Source organism: Corapipo altera, unplaced genomic scaffold (assembly GCF_003945725.1).
Source record: "Corapipo altera isolate COAL_440 unplaced genomic scaffold, ASM394572v1 0, whole genome shotgun sequence".
Lineage (NCBI taxonomy): Eukaryota > Metazoa > Chordata > Aves > Passeriformes > Pipridae > Corapipo > Corapipo altera.
Genome location: NW_020884872.1, coordinates 24,297,884 through 24,312,326, shown reverse-complemented (window position 1 = coordinate 24,312,326; position 14,443 = coordinate 24,297,884). Strand labels below are relative to the sequence as shown.

The window sequence follows — 14,443 nt, the reverse complement described above, 5'->3', positions numbered from 1 at the left end:
TCAACTTCGACTTACTTACTTCTCACTAGATAAGTATGATGACCAAAATTCAGCACATAATGGAACTCATTGTCAAACACACCAGAAATCTGTTTTACTTCGGTAACTGAGAACTGAGCTCTTAGAAGATTGACCTTACATGACTTGCAATAGATTATGAGTCCATGGCTAAGCCAAGAAGGGAAGCAACATTTCCTGAGAGCCAAGGCTACAAGCAGGATAGCTGGAGGTTGCAGCACCTCCTGCCTCTCATTTCTGCTCATGCACAGACTATGGGCACAACCCAGATACCCATGCAGTAACGACTCAACTATCAGAAGTACATACAGCTGGGCTGAAATCAGTGCTGATCACTGCAGTAGGGTGATCTGCAAACTGTAGGATCAGCTGCTGCTTCATGAACTGGCTGCTAATCCACCTAGGAGCAGGGACACATTGATACAGTATCCATAAGAAGGAAACACTTCTTGCTTTTGGTTTTTTGGTAGTCACTTCTCACATACTCCCATGTTATGCAAAGCTGATACTGAGGTTCTCTACTGACAAATAATATGTGAATTGAAGTACCTTGCGTCTGAACAGGCCTAAGAGCCCCAGAACGGCTGTCTAAAGACAATACAGAAATCTAATCACCTTGGGAAAAAAAAGTGCCACTACTTTGAAATCAACATTTCTGATTTTGTTTGTGTGCTGGGTATACATCACTGTAAAGGTGAAGTGGTACGCTGTACTAATGACCACTTTTCACTGTATTCCTGACTTACACAGTTTATTGAAAATGTTAAAACTACTTGATGTTAATAAACTCTACTTTTTTCTTCTTGTTCATAATGACAAATACAATCTGACTGACAAGAATGGAGAATGAGATTTAGTGAAGACGATGGGTGAGATGCCCAGCTGATATGAACTGGGATAGCTCCATTTTCTTCTTGAAGCTAATGCTGATAGTCAGCAATTGTCCAGTAACATGTGACAGATACTTTTTCCTATATCTACTGTCATCAGAGAGGCTTTGGAAAAAACACGTGGACAAAGAAATGGGAATGTAAGAGAAGCTACCTACAGGACATCTGCCTACAACTGGTCCAAAAAAAGAGGAAGACACAGTGTACAGACAGATCAGAGAGTATTTCTCTTCTTTCCCCACTATGAGCCTTCACTGGTTTCTCTCCAGATCATAGGGAAATGACCAACAATCACCTATACATCTCACAAGCCTCATTTCAAGATCCTGAGTGGATGCCAGTAGCCCTTAACTTTTGTGGTTACTATTCAGTTCAGGAGTGAATTCAGTAGAGGGGAAGAGGGACTGCACAGTAAAGGTCACATACATGAGTTCTACAGAATTCAACTCAGTCTTGGGGCTTTGGACTTAAAAAGTCCAAGAGGACAGTTTTAGCTTACAAGAGGAACATGAGTTCAAGTCCAAAGTAACAGGAAAACTTGTTTGTTTTCACTCTTTTTCTCAGTGTAACTTCTTGTTCAACAGCACTACATAGTGTACCCTAAAATCTGGAGAAAATCTGCCCTACTTTTGACCTAGGAGACTATAAATAAATGTAGACAAAACACAGACAATAGCAGACAACTGCATATTTTTACATATATTACATGAAATTAAAGCAATATTCTTCCTCACAGAAGTTATTTGTTCCCTTAAGCTCTTGATAACTTTGTGCTTAGTGAAAATGGTTGTGTGTGTGTGGCACTTTAATGTAATGACACAATCTGTAAGTACAATAGACTAAGTTTAAATAAAGCTTCCTCACAAAGTTTCGGGCACACAACTAAGGAGTTAAGTAGTTTCCATGTTTGTTTTTCCTGGATCCTGTTCTGAGACTATCTTCCATAGCTGGAAAAGGTCAACATCCTACCATTAATACAACATTATTCCCACAAGTTTCTACAACAAAAAAAGTTTTCATAAACAAAAGCCATTTTTTAATGTGGTGCATCAAGAGCCATGTTTACTTGTGCTGTTATTTTGCCAGTACCTTATGGTTTAGAAAAGATAAGGCTATTAGCAGAATTTAAAATACATATTTTTTGATCTTATTCCACATTGGGAATGAAAGAAAATGTTACTAAACTGTCCTCCCAACTTCCTCTCTTGAGAGGTCAGATAACTTGGCAATCTATCACTTCTGAAAAAAAGTATATATATGTGTATTTGAATGAGCCATGACATGTAAAAAATTTATATACAATAATTCAAAATTTTCTGAACTTTGCTCTGAAAAATAAATAATGTTGACATTAAGAAACCAGTTTGAAGTATTTTATAGTTATTAAAGTAAAGCCCTACAAATCTTCTCATAATCAAAATGCTCAGAGGAATTTCTCTGTTTTGACTTTTAACTCTCTTTGTTCCTATGCACTGGTTGGAAAATGCAGTTCATCTGGGAAATGCACATATATTTATAGTCTTTCCATGTCTTAGCTTCCTGTAAAACTTCAAGAAAATGTTCACAAAAGCAGTACCAAAGTACTCGCATGACATCTGGCTAAAGATGTAAAAAGACAAAACATTGAAAAGAAGTGGGTTTGTTTTTTTTTTTCCTTCACGTATAGTTTTTAACTGCAGCACCTATTTGGATCACTCGTTTGTTCCCTAAGCATATGATTCACATCCCTTCTCTCCAGAAAAACAAATGCACAAAACTGCAATATACAATCCGGAACATGAATTCCTCTATTTATTCCCTTTAAATTTCAAATCTAATGTAGAAAGAATGTATTGAAATGGTGGTATCTGAATAAGAAGCTGCAGTGTGTGGAATTAAATATATGATAATCCTGAACTCCAAACCCCATAAATTGTTATCTGTTGGTCTACTTGATCTGTTTCTTTCCTATAGCATGGCTTCCAGAAAGCAATCATCGAGCTGATGCATGTCATCAGTTACTAGTTTCAGGTGAGAAATGCTCCTGTTGAGTTTTGTGACATGAGGGTACATACAGAAACCTGAAGAGCTGAGGCACTCTTTAAGCCTCCCACACTGCCCACACTGTCAGTCGGTGCTGGGTCATGGTGTAGGTCTGTCTTGGTCTCTGAGTCTCCTGGGGACCTCTCTCTTTGAAAGATTCTTTCCCTCCCCATGCTCCTTTAAGGAAAAGAATTTTGTGTCAGCAAAGCAACTTTTGACCTTCATCTGAAACTTGGGCAAGTTACAGACCTTTGTAAAGCTGCATACACTCAGCAAAGCTTTTTACTTTCAGTTGGATGGAATGTCGGAAGGTCCCATGTTTGCTTCTGAGTGTGCCCAACCTCTCACAGCTCTTTTGCAGGACCAGGCTCTGCGAAGGTGGAGCATCCCATGTGGCTGCGTCTGAGGCATACCCTGGCCACATGCAGGGAGTAGCCTGGAGCACATCCAGGGAGAGAGCTGCTGGATGAAGAGGTCAGTGTAGGTTGCCAGCTGGAGGTGTCTAAGAAACAAGAAGCAAGTTTTCTTTTCACTACCATAAAATGGTTGGTAATGAAAGTCAGAGAGGAAGGATGGGCCCTGGTGGCACAGGAAGATGGCGACTCAGAGGACAGGAAGATGGGAACTCAGAGTGCCAGCACAAGAAGGGGCCAAGTTTTTGAAAACAAATAAATAAAAATGTGCAATTGGTGAAAGAGGTACTTCATAGTCAAATGGGGATGCAGACGGCTGAAGTTTCAGTACAGAATAATGCATAAAGAGAATAACAGTTGGAATAGTTGTAATTTTATACTTTTTTGTACATGATTCTGGATTGCACAAGAGATATACTACACATGACTAATGACTGACAAGCAGGTCAGGATTTTGTAAGTGAATTTGTGCTCCTATCCAAGATCAAGTCCAGCACTACCAGGGCGCTGCTGACTGCTGCCTCTTTTGAGGAAGATTTGGAGAGCAGCTGAAGAATAGATGGGGACTACTACCTTAATTGAAAGATATTCAGTCAAACTGAAGGAGTAAGATGGGGTAAATTCCCCTTGAGAAGCTTAAACAAATGTACTGTTCAAATTCCTAATTTCTATATTTGTTTAGTTTTCACCCAAGGAAGGAATTTTGTTCAGAGTTCTCCATTAAAAGAGCCCTAACAAAAGCTCAGGTAACCCCCAGCTTAACCACTTTGAAGATGAAGAGACATCGATTTTCCATCCTAAAGATTCAGTTTAAAACCTTGGAGGAAAAAGTGCAAGGGAGTTATCCCTAGGCATCTAGTTGAGACACGTAATACCCCAACCAAAAGGAGATGGGCAGAACACAGAAAATGATCTTGTATTATACAGATAAAAGTAACATCATTCTGAAGTGGCAACAGGAACACACACAGTTGCACATAACAAAAAGCAAATGTGCAGTCCATATTACTCTGGCTCCATATCCATCAGCCACAAAACAGAAAAACACATATCACACTGACAGCAACAGAGGAGATTACATCATTTCAGGGACACATCTGACTCTGGCTGTAAGAGAATCCAGAGGAGCACAACTGTCAAGTTGGTAAAAACCAACAGAGCATTACAAGCACCATGGCATCATACAAAGGCACATGCGCTGGCCACAGACCAAACTGGACTAAGTTTCAGGGTGCTGAACAAAGCAGGGGATTGTTTCACAACCCCCATCAGCATTTATTCTCAGCAATTTCATCTGCCCAAATATTCAAAGGCAGATAGGAAGTAAACTACATTCATCAGTCATCAGCTGGCCAATGCTTCTGCATCCTGGAGTGTTTACAGGTTGTGCAACATTTCCCCCCTCCAGGAAAAAAATACTTTTTATAAGACAAAATGAAATCTTTTTCCCCCCAATCACTAGTTCTTAATAGCAGTTGGTAGCTGAGGTTTTCTTTGCTTTGTCTCAGTTTACCTCATGACACTTTAGTATCTAAATATTAGTGTTTTGTTTGAAAGACTTGCCTTTTGGTTTGTTTACACATCACTATGTATACTCCTGTAATTTTCCTTTTTGACTACCACCCTCTTCCAGCCCATGCTAACCAACTCAAGGAAATTTCTGCTTATTCTGTGATTACGCCAAAAGCTTTGCGTCCATGGAAGTAGGCACTTCTAAGAAGGAAGTCTCAATGCTATTTTACTTTAGAGAGCAGTAGATTAATATCTGCAGATGGTTTTGTCTCAATTCTCCCCTGACAGTTAAATTTAAGCAAAGATGGCTATTTCCTATTTCCATTACATGAAACTGAAAGGTTCTCACAGAAGGCTAAGCTGGAAGCTTAAGCATTTCCCTCCTGGACCCTTTGGAATGTCTTCGTTACTCCTGCAGCTTTGATTTAAAACACCTGGGTCTTCCCCGGTCAAATACAATACAATTTGCCTGTGATGCTTCTGCTTCCTTACAAAACACACTTCAAGCCTCTCGTGAATTCTTAGATGCTTAGTTAGCTCTTAAAAGCCAAAGCTTACTTCTTGCCAAATTTCAATTCTGAAAGCTGATCAGACCAGCAGCCACAAAAACAAATGATCAAACTAAAAATGTCCTTTCTGCAGGGCTTCAACCAAATTGTGTCTGTTGGCAATTGGTGCGGTCTATTTGGCAAACACACAGCTGGGGTGGGATAGCTCCCACAACTTTTATATGTGCCTGCAGCTTAAGGGACTCATTTGTAACACAGGCATAAAAGGTATCATGTACTTGCTTAAAGATGTAGGTTAACTGAAAGATGTTACAAGAACCTAGGAATGACTTGCTTTCGTACTGAGGGAATTTTGAGGATAAGCTTAAGTTTGACCTGTATTTCAACTCATGACAAGAATAGAGACAAAAAATGCTGACCAATCTTTCTGAAAACTGTGGTTGATGTTTGAATAAACATGTTGCAGGAATAGATGAACAATTATAAACTAATACTAGGTATTGAACTTCATTATGGGGACGCTTTTAACTGAATTGAAAACAAAATTGTACTCCACTGGGTATGGATAACAGATATGCAGCCTCTAACAGCATACACTTCTCAAGATCTTCAACAGAATTTGGTTTAGAGAATCAGGATTTGAAAAATCTCAGTGTGAAAAATCTCTCCTTGAAGTAGTAAAGCATTCACAAGTGGCTGCAAGTGTTCCAGTGACTGTAAATACATGACAGAGAAGTATGTTTATCCCACAAAAATGAAAAGGACTCCTGTTGACTTAGAACACAGAGGCAGGAACACATTTAGCTTTACAATTATGACTCATTGCAGGAGGGTTTATTCAGCCAGTTGGTGTTCTGCTTTACACTATGCAAAACATATTTGAAGTCACTTAAGTTACATAATATATATAAATCAGGACAGTTCTCTGTCTAGGACTAAGTACAGATAGAGAAGGAAAATCCTTACACGGAAAAGGTAGAACACAAAGCCTGTGAGGGGGAGAGTAAACAGCAGCCCATACTGCAGCTGTGTAAATGCACCAAGCCACAGACTCAGCAGACAATACCATGTGTATATTTATACCAGGGTGTTGGGGCTGTTGAAGCAGTTAAAAATAACCTTTTTTAAAAAGTGTACTTATTGAGAATGGTATTTAGTGTTTATTTAGTTTTGGTAAACATGAGGGGACAAACTGTCATTCTTAGGCAGCACATGCTGAAAGGCAGAACATATGTAGAGGATTTTTGCTGATTAAATGTATATATGACTGATACAATTAGCTAGTAGAAAACATTACTTAATAGAACTACTACTGTGACAGCAGTGAGTATCTTTGATGGCTATACATGCACTTTACTAGACAGGGGAATACTCCTGTGGTAACAGGGTCATGTGTCCCTCCAGCGAGGACTGGATATGCTGAGGAGGGAGATGCAGGGGTTAGGAGGGTCTTGTCCCCTAAGGGGGAGGACCCCTACCCCTCTGCATGTTTCTTGTTCTGCACACCACATACCTCAGCGGGGCATGGGCTGAAGGGTCCTGCTAAGTTGTCAGTGTTGGCACCTTGGGGCAGTGTCAGAGTCACTTTCAGGAGTATTCTGAGGACACCTTGATTCTTCCCATGGGTGCTTTCTCATGAAGGAACCACATCTTCCTTGTCTTGATGGTAGTAACGGATCCAGTAACTCCAACAAACCTATTCTCCACTTCCCATGCATCTGGAATAGCTCAGGCAGCTTTAGAGACATGACACAGAAGGATGGCAGCTTGGGGCAGGAGAAGCAAGCCTGTTCTCCAGTGCACTTAACTAAGGTTACCATTGCAGATCAGGCCCTGGACATGCTTGATCCCACGGAGGTGCCCTGCACCCTTAACATCACCACTCCAATACATACCATTCCCCTTCTCAAGAGATGCTCGAGCCATTGTGCCAGATTGAAAATATGTCACTACATGCCTGCCAGGTCCTGAGAAAATAGCTCTACAGATGCAGGGGTGAGCAGCTCCCTGCTGAGACACTGACTGTGGCTCTGTGCATGGACCCACCCATGATCTTAGATTTACAGGTCTGCATGGTCTACTTACTCTCCTCTGCATTTTTGCCTGAAAGCACAGGAACAGTTAATTTTTTAAGCAGAATTTTGTCTGGTGGCCAAAGCTGTACCACAGGTATATTTTGTGATGACACTTTTCAAATGGCTTAACAATTCACTAGGTGGCTTTCTTTGACATGGTTCTTGTCCTCAGGTTGCTCTGCTGTTTCTCTGGGGGGTATAATATTTTTCTCCCATCTCCTTTGATGATAAAACTCTATTCAGCCTTGAGAAAGTTTTCTTGTCCTTTCCCCCTTCTCCATTCTGCTGAAATCTGGATCTCTCCATTGATTTCTCTAATTTTAATACTGTTGTTTAACTGGATAAGCTGACTTCTATTTTACATTTATATTTCATAGCACATCTACAGCATTTGAGAGTTCACTGCATGGATGTTTCAAAGCACACCATAGGATCTTGGCAGTTACATGGCTTCAGAGATTTTATATACATATATCTGACGCACAGAGGAAGTAATTAAACCATATGGACCTCTCCCATACAGTAGGAAGCACAACACAAATCTTCTCACTTGATTTATTATAACCTTATGTCATTTAGCAAAACCAACTCTGCAACTGTTTGAAAGAAAGAAGCCAGCTGAGAAGGAGAGGGAGGACCTGTACAGGGAGCTGTGGCTCAGGCAGTCCTAAGCAGTTGTACGTGCCTGTGGCCATGCAGTGCAGTCAAGACCTTGCTGGCAGCACCAGGTACCAGTTAGCAGACTGAAACTGCAGTTTGGTTTGTGAGGCATCGTAACAACAAGAAAAACAAATGCATCTGTCCTCAGTCTGCACATTACCTCTGCTTCTTCTCTGAAGGCAGGGGCTAGGGATGAGAAGCTGCAGGGGACAGCAACAGAAACTTCCCCATCACACAGGGGGAGCTCATCCCTTCTGTAACCTGCAGTCCTGCTCTATGAGGAGAGGTTGAAGAAGGACAAGATTGGGCTCATGCAACGTAGCCTATCCTGTCTGCCAGGTACACTGATGGTGGGGGAACAGTCCTATGGTGCAAAGTCCCTAGCAAATAAAAATGGAGTAAAATAAAAGCTGTGAAAAGGGTGCAAGATGGTGTTACACTGCATATCTGTGCCAAGTACATCTGTGCTCTGTGATGGAAAGGGAGTTAGTCTCACAGTGGTAAGGGAAATTCTGCAGTAGCAGCACAGTCATATTTGAACTGAAGAGTTTCCTGCGGAAAAAACATTTTTCCCATAAATCTGCATGCCAATGCATATCCTTATTAAATACTGGAATAATGAACATATATGGGTCCAACACCCACAGCATAATGTGGTGCCTTTGAGCCCTTTGCTGTTGGAGTGCCTGTCCGGTGGAAAAAAGCTGTCACTGCCCCTCTGCATGATGCCACCTCTGCCATAACCCTGGAAGTGCTAGCAATGCTCTTGGCACAAAGAACCACATGCAAACAGCAAACAGCTCCCGCCCAAGGAGTTTACATCTTAACACAGACAAGCCCTGACAGCTGTGAAGACCATACCATCCTGCATTATAAGAGGGAGAGCTCATCTCACAGAACCAGCTTCTCTCATTCCTCTTCCAGGCTATCAAGAAAGGAAGTCCCTTATGGAAAGCATTTAACACAAAACCAGTGGTGAAATGGAAAATGAGAAGATGCTGCATGCTTGGGAGTGGATAACAGAAAGGTCATCAAAGAAAGAGAGAAGTAGGGCACCTAGAAACTGAGAAACAGCCAAAGGATGGTTTATAGGGGAAAAGGATTATTTAGATCAGAAGAAAATAATACAGAATATCCAGGTCTTTATTTGACTGGACAGAAGACTATATAGGTTGCTATACCATGAATGGAGTGAAACAACATGTGTGCTGGGGAGAATAGTGAGCACAACTTTCTTTTTTGCTTTTACACCTATACTATGCGTTTGCAACAACTTTAGGGACAAATAAACCTGCTTTTAAAAAAGTTAATAAGGGTTTACAGTATCTATTTAACCAATAATACTGTATTTGCAAAAATTAGTTTTGCTAATGAGATAAGCAATAGTTAGACACAGAATTTCATTGAAAACCATGACCCATACTGAAAAAAAACCCAAAATCAAACCCACAAAAAACTCAAAGTGCTTTTCTTTGTTGAACATCTATGATAGCAGTAGACAGAAAGGAATCTGATGGACTAATACAATCTTTTCATAGAAAAATAATTTTAGCCTGTGGGAGAAAAAATGCTTAACAAATGTTTTACTTGTTTGGGCTTGCAGCTTATTCATCATCTAGAGCTGTTCTCTGTGCCTAAAATACAGGCATCTATCCTTCAAGATCTTCTTTCTACATGCTCCCAAATTTAATATCTAATTGTAAGATATTTTAACACTTGTCATCCTTTCCCAGATCAGTGTAATGGTAGCACTTAAGTATACTTCAACAGTCCAGTTCACATCGAAAAGTACATGGAAATTATGTACAAACTGAGGTAAATAAGGGACATTCATTCTCTTAAGTGTCAGTAAGAAAATGCTGAGAACAGGCTCAGTCTGCCTCGGCAGATACTGTTCGTGATGACAGCCTGCCCATTCCCACATTCCTGGTCTCTCCAGGTCAGACTCAAAGGATTCCACTAATAGTTTGGTACTTACCAAAGCAGACAAAAGGAAAATGGGTCAATGTTACTTGCTCCCATGTGACAAAAGTACGGAAAATAGAAACAAGCACCATTTGAGAAATTTGTAAAGCCTCAGACATATGTCATGAGAAACATTTACAATCTCTAGAGTATAATTTAAGCGCTAAAGGATGACCTGGATTATCCCTCTTGGATGCCTGTGTGAGCTACCCAGTCACAGAGCAAAACTATCATCCACTCGCTGCTCTTTCTTTAAACTCCTGCTCACAGTAAGCAGAAATTCCAAAACTTGGCCGAAAGCACCAAGAATATTTTTGTGCAGTAGTTGCACTGTCTGACTGCTAGAAGTCAAAACCTGAAGGTCTAACCAAATGGACAGCACATTTGTCCAAAAACAATCCTGACAGTGCATTTCATTTCTGTAACGAAGCGTAATTTATACGTGAAAACCAAACAAAAAGATCAATGATACATGAGAACGTACTGTGCTACGTAGACACTATTGACCAGAATGAGAGGAGAGGTTACAGATAAGTCAGAAAATTGCTTAACTGCAGGTGTTTATTTTCTAAATAAGGTAAAATATACTTTCAGGATTTTGTAGGAAGACAGGAAGGGGAAAAATGCTGTTCAAGAAAAAAGGTATGGCAATTTTTTAAATGGTTGTTAAGTACATCCAAAGGGTTCTTATCCCAGCATTGACTATTGTGACCCAAGTTAACTTTGCACTACCCATCTCCAACAAGTTTCCTTTCTATTATTTCTTCACTACAGTTAAATTTTCTAGAGTTAAATTTTAAGTCTTGTTTGATCTTCTGCAATAAAGTGGTTCTTGATTGCTTACTGTGACTTCTCTTCCTTTTTTTCTCCATCTCTCAATCAAATTTGTGATATGCAGATGGCCAAATGCCCTCTTAAAAATGTTGCCCTCAAAATAAATTCCTAAAATACCAGTGAAATACCTTCTCAATTTATTAGCAAACTGCCATAAGATTTGTTTTCTTAGAGTGTAACAAGCCCATAAATCAACAGAATACATAGGTAATGCAAAAGGCATTACAGTGTAATTTCAAACAGAGGAGCTGAATCTACATTACAAAGAGTTAATCCAGCGTATTTACTTCGGTCATAAGTTTGTTTAAACTACAACCTTAGTATTCATTTTGATTGATTACACTAATTCTTGAGCTTTGCCCAATGCTGTTGAATTGTTCTCCTGTCACACCAGCTGAGATTGTAAAGGTTTTTTATACAAGCTTGTAGAAGTATCTGCACACATTTAAGCTCAGGCTGTAGCGAGAAGGCACGGTATCTTGTGAATGCTGCTTACCTGCACTTACTTTGCTGGAGATAACATATATCAATCCAGGGAAGTTTAAGAAGATTAAGCTGAATATGGAAATAAAAGGTGAATGTGTCCTTTTGACTACCTTCCAGTCAAGTATCATTCTTTTTCTCCTGTATGATTGATTTGAAAAGGGTTTGGAATAATTTTGCTTTCAGGGCTGGAGCAAAATACGGGGAGTGTAAATTGTTAGCATGGGATGGGCTTAACAATACTGTAGTCCTTTAGATTACAAATAAATACAATTCCTATAGGTTACTTATGGAATCAAACAATGTTTCACTTCTGGCTGAAGTAGAAATGTTCTGCAAAAGAATGAGTAAAAAAATAATTTTTGGTCAATGTGCATATTTTGTTTGATTTAAATAAAGTCTCCATTTGAGTTTATTTTATGTTTTAAATATTCTTTATAATATTCTGAACATTTACAAATGAAAATGTGATGTGGCATGTACCTTCAAACAAAATACCCTGCTTTTTAAATATATTTTAATATATTTTTAATATATTTTACATTTTTTATTTGAAAGAGATTCTGAGGAAGACCTTTCACTGATTTCCCAAATGTCAGATTTTGTGTAGAATGCATATATGAAAGGAGGATCCCATGCTTCTTGCTCATGGGAAAGTTATCTAACCTCCATCCACCAGTTCAAAAAGATCTCTGATGTTGATTAAACATGTATAAACAGAGTTTAAGAAAAAAAGAAAACATGCATATTTCACTTAAAAAAATGTCAGGACAAATGTACTAAAGAACAGGAATTAGCAACACAACTATCCCACTGCATGGTTGGTCGATAGTCAACGTAGCCCAGGCTAAGCAATTTTCATTAAATAAAATATTAGATCACGAAGTAGGTACCAAGCTTCTGACTGACACGAGTTCAAGTTCTATCAAGCAAACAGGGTACCCTGCCTGCCTTTGGTAGCAAACTCAAAAGATTATGGGCCTATTTACTGCTAACAGTTCACGCGATTAAGCTTTATGCCCAAGATTTAGATGCCTATGGAACAATATCAGGACTTGCAGGATTCATGTATGCTGGAAAGATCTTGTAAGGCTGTGTTTTGAAAGAATAAACTTAAATGAAAGCAAGCATTTGAAACTACCCTCAAACACGTGTGCAAAAGAAAACTGTACTCGTGTATCTGCAAGCAGAATTTAGCTTCATACTGTTCAAGTGTTTCATGGTAACACTTTTCCTTTCCTGTCTTTTGCCATCCTTGGAGCTGCTCTCCACTATTACCATGACCGGAGAAAAAAAGAAAATTAAACCTCTAGTACCATACCAGACTTGATCACACCACTGAAATAATGAAAGGTGCCTTCCTGTCCATGCATAATGATCATTAGTACCATAGGTGTTTTACTTTTAAATCTCTTGCCATTACAAATACCTCCCCCAAATACCTCCCCTCTGAGGGCAGCTCTTCTTCCTAGAAATTTCCACAGTTAACCTTGGTATACAAAGCAATGTGAAATTTTGAAGCACCCTTTTTTGGTACTTATATCCATTCTGCTGCAGATTCTGACAATAGTATAAAAGATATATGATCAAGTTCACTCTTGAAGTTTTGTATATGGCAAAAATTGGAGAGCAAATAGGACATTTTCCAAACCATTTCTGCTTTGGGAAGGTAAGAATCAAAAGAGAAAGACAAGCAAGGGCAGGCCTCTGGAAGGTACATAAGCTTTGTGAGATTTTGGCTTGTGTGATCCGTGGAGTTTCTTCTGGTGGTGGGTTCATGTTTGGATGTTTGCTGAGTGGCTTCCTGCAGATGTCTGAAGGTCATATGAGCTGTCATGGGGGATCCTTAAATGAAGGAAATTGCATCAGCCTGTATAGAGATGTTTAGGTCAGCTTGCCTTCTCCTCATGACTCCCAGGGACATCTCAGTGAGGCCAGATCTTCCTTGTTGCTACTAAGTTTAATATGGGTAGAGCAGGAAAAAGGAAAAGTAATGCCTATCATCTCTCAAACAAGAAGTTATACTAATACAAACTCTCAAGAGCTAACAAATTGCAAGCTCAGGATGCAGGCAGAAGATAAGCATCAGAGCAGAGACCTCTTGGTTTGTTGCAAAGAGAGTGCCAGTTGTGTTACTGCTGATCCCAGAGGCAGGTTTTGCATATGCAGCCCCTGGCCCTAGCAGAAGTCCTGATTTGTTCTCTAGAGGAAAGACAGGCTGAGCTGGAGGGAAACAGGTCCACAAGGCCTGCCAGAATGTGGTGGAGCAGTCCAGTCTCTGCTGTGGCTCCCCTCACATGGCCATCATCAAAAAAAAAAAAACCACAAAACCTTGATGTTGGTCTAATAAGTATTTAGGGGTAGTCAGTCAGAGGGAAGGTGGATAATCAGCTTGGAACAAGAGATCAAATCTCTGATAAACTCAAATCTCTAGTTGCTTATAATCTGGTAGAAGTCTTAGTAGTCTGGTACAAAGGAGGGACCAGTGGACACAATCTATATTATACCACTGGCGAGAGAGCAGAACAGGGATGTCCTAGGGATTAACTCAAGGCAGCTGTGTGGGAGACTGAAGTCCTTGCCAACTCCGTGGAACAAGAGAGACCTGCATAGGAGGAACAGACTAGACTTGTTCCATACAAAATGGAACATGGCTGTTACTACTAAGAATTAAAAAGTTCACAGAGAAACAGTTAAACTAGAAACAGTAGAAGACTGACAGCCATGGAGCACCTGGTTCAGACTGAATGAACTTGTGAGTGAGAAATGGCTAATGCTCAATACATTCCTGAGAAGGCATGGGAGGAAATGAATGGTCAAAAGTTGTAAATGCTTCTACAGCAATGCTATAAGATCTACAAAACAGGATTATGGAATTATACTACTTGTTAATAAATGACAACCCTGATATAACAGGCATCTCATGCTGGTTAAAGGAGGATAATCAGTGGCATACAGAGTTACTATACTAGTCTGTCTGCTTTACAGGAGTGATAGAAAATCACAGCCAGGGCAAAGGCACTGTATGCGAAGACTACAACAAAGGGTTACAGAAAAAAAAT

The 14,443-nt window shown here is 39.8% G+C and overlaps 1 protein-coding gene across 1 annotated transcript in view; it reads right to left on the bottom strand.

The window, feature by feature from the left end:
* Positions 1-14,443, bottom strand: part of COL4A2 (collagen type IV alpha 2 chain) — a 145,523-nt gene that overhangs the window by 81,276 nt on the left and 49,804 nt on the right. The gene's annotated exons all lie outside the window — the stretch shown is intronic.